The sequence below is a fragment of the Austrofundulus limnaeus genome, unplaced genomic scaffold (assembly GCF_001266775.1).
Source record: "Austrofundulus limnaeus strain Quisiro unplaced genomic scaffold, Austrofundulus_limnaeus-1.0 Scaffold184, whole genome shotgun sequence".
NCBI lineage: Eukaryota > Metazoa > Chordata > Actinopteri > Cyprinodontiformes > Rivulidae > Austrofundulus > Austrofundulus limnaeus.
This window is the reverse complement of record NW_013952586.1, coordinates 782,777-786,073: the sequence shown is the minus strand read 5'-3', so window position 1 is coordinate 786,073 and position 3,297 is coordinate 782,777. Positions and strand designations below refer to the sequence as shown.

Below are 3,297 nucleotides of genomic sequence, written 5' to 3'. Positions count from 1 at the left end.
GTGTGTGTGTGTGTGTGTGTGTGTGTGTGTGTGTGCGCGCGCGCGCGATCGCTGCCAATGGCAATGTTGTTATCACCTGAATACAGAAATCAGTAAAGAGGCTTTTTAGCTTTTTGTCAGTGTGTTTGTGTGTTTGGGTAAACTTGTTGTTTTTTTCTCTCACACACACACACTACCTTGTACTTGCATCAAACTGAGGACTTTGTATTGATTTCTGTTCATATTTGTAACTGCATTTATTCCTAACCCARACATTTCCCCTAACACTAACCSTTACTAGTCTATTCCTAACCCTAACTAAAAGTTATTTCACACCAAACCTCTAAACCTAACTAACAGAGCAGAACTGCACCAGGAAAACGTCCTCACTTCCCAAACATGACCTCACTTTGTTGGTTATAAACATGACAGTCCTCACTCTGTAGCAGAAACAAGTGCACACGCTCACACGGACACACACCTAACAGACATGCACACAAGACAGAGGAGAAGGGATCATGTCCGATCATTTCTCTTCCTGCCAGTGGCTCTAATGACGGAGCCAGCATCTCATTACCATGGTAACAGCGGTGGGATTATGGTTTCCATTGAGCACATAATATTATAAGTCCAGTCTTTGCTGCGAGCGCAGTCGAACAGATGAGCCGTCCCGTCATGATATGGATTAGAATGCAGAGTTTGTTTAAATATGGCTTATTGTCGCAGGCCTCAGGTGTGTGGCTGCACGCTGTGCTTCCACACATTCATAACTCAGTTTTTGCATCAACAGATAAAAAAATAATAAAAACACAGCAGACAAACTATCCGAAACATAATTAAATTTTCCACTGAACGCAAACTGAAAACASAAACTGTACCTTTTTAACAGAAACTCGATGCGTTTGGCACCAATAAATCAGCCCAACCTGAGTTTTGCTTTTTTGTTTTGACAAATAAGATGATGGCAGAGCTGTGGAAGTCAACGCTGTCGCTCTGCAGGCTTGTCTCCAAGACCTGGAAGAATTTCTAAACGTCTACTTGGAGCAGCCAGTTGCACTGCAGCATCACAAATGTACCAAATCCAGAACACACATTCTTATTATTTCATAAGCTGACTATATGTGTAATTTATTCTGTGCTCTTTTGCTACCCCCTTTCTATTCATTGGAAATGGACTCCCACTTGCTGCTGTTCTACCTGTGGAGATGGATACAATTTTGTGTCATGACTGCAAATCACCGGCTGTTGTGTCGTAGAAAATTATTCTCCAGCCTGGCTGTTGTTCTGTGTAACTCCCCGGAGTGTCGATCATAAAGTTTCCACCATGCAGGCGCCTGTCTCCTTTGTCAGGATTCCTGTGTGTCTAAAGCTGAGGCCCCAAAAAACCCTGGAGTTTGCAACGTGCCACTGCTCCCTGTAGGCAAAGATGGAGAACTGCAGGAAATCTCTTGCATCGCTGAGGTCCTTTTGTCAATTTAATGCAGCATTTCAGTTTAAAAAGCAAAGCGGCATTCACTGCTTTTTCTGTTATTTTGGGTATTATAATCTAATCTAATGTCAATTGTCACAAATGAAGTAAAACCATACAAACCACACCAAATCAATATGAGGGCATATTTAGAAAAAAGCATGTAGATTAAAAAATAAATTATGTACATATATTTAAAGATGCATACAGTAAAAGTGACAATCTGCTCTCTTCCTAAGAACAAATGCAAACAAGTTCATATGAGGGCTTGAAAGTCAGAAGACATAATAAATGGATTCAATAAATAAAGGTGTTTTGTTATTGGAGTTGTTTCCTCACCACCTCGGGGTGCAGAGCTTGACAAGTTACTCCACTCCGTGACACTTATTGGATTTATACTCTTCAGACTCTGGCCACATGAAGGTCTGAATGATGAATTACCTTTGAATGTTTTCTTCCAATTTATTGACTTTGCTGTCTCATAAGTTCCTCACATTTATATTGAGCCTATTTCTAGTATGTCTTCTGAATTTTAAGTTTGAAATTTAAATTGCTTGTGTTTTCAATTCAGCCATCTTGAATTAACCATCCGTAGATGTAAATCCAATCATCACCTCCTGAGGTTTTATGAAAATCCATTCACTGGTTCAAATAAATGTGAGTGCACACACATGAGCAAGCACACCTGTTGGCCTTCAACAGCAGGTGATAAAAACAAACTAAAAATACAAAATTACAACAAACAGATTAATGAAAGAACCAAAAACCTACACAGTTAAGAAAAACAATCCAGGTTTTTAAAAAAAAATAACTCGAAACCAACAATAACGAGAGTAAAATGTAAAAATGCTGTGGTTCATTTTTAATTTAATATGGCAGTTCAACAAACGATTCATAATAACTACTAAGGTGAGGCAAACAAGTTTTACTTTAAAATCATGACCTGTTGGTTACCAGAATATTTGGTCCACATTTTTTTTACATATTTATACTCTACCAGTCAAAAGTAAGGACACATCCCTCTCATTTAATTCTGTTCCTCTTTTTTCCTACATTGCAAATCAACATCAAAGTCATCTAGATGAAGAAATACAAAGGAACAAAAAAGTGCCACACAAACCAAAATATGCTCAGATTCTAGACCACTCAAAGCTGCTCTGATTACAGCCGTAAACACGCTTGGGATTCTTTGGAACTCCTTCATGACTGTAGGAAAACCAATCCAGGTGATTAGAAAACCTCGTGAAGCTGACTGAGAGAATAGTAAAAACAAAAGGTGCCCACCTTTAACAATCCACAATCCAAACAACACCAACTTCATCCTAAGGCTCCTTAAACGTCCCTTCATAGTGTGGACGACCCCAGTACTAACCTACAATGAAGGGATGAAAGAAAAACAGAAAAACATCGAATGAGAAGRTGTGTTCAAACATTTGACTGGTAGTGTATATTTATATTTAAGTTTCCTGACTGCTTCAATTCAACATTTAACTGTGTGTGTGGGGGGGTGGGTTTCTGGTGAAATTTGGGGGCAATTTTAAGACAAAATGCCTACCTTTGGGGACAACTGGTGCATTTGGGGACAAAAGTCGAGTCCCCATTTGGTTTAAATGCCATTGGTGGGTTGGGGGTGGGGTTTAGGACCAAGATGTGAATTGAGTTTAGGTTAGTTTTAGGGTTTGTAGTCAGGGTAAGGCTGTAGAAATGTAATGGAAGTCAATGGAATGTCCCCAAATGGATAGCTGTGCAAACGTGTGTGTGTGTGTGTGTGTGTGTGTGTGTGTGTGTGTGTGTGTGTGTGTGTGTGTGTGTGTGTGTGTTCAGTTCTCTGTTATAAGCCAGCAATATAT

General features: G+C 39.5%; 1 protein-coding gene across 1 annotated transcript in view; it reads left to right on the top strand.

Moving 5' to 3' along the window:
• Positions 1–3,297, top strand: part of pde2a (phosphodiesterase 2A) — a gene marked incomplete in the record, with an annotated part of 155,405 nt that overhangs the window by 134,393 nt on the left and 17,715 nt on the right.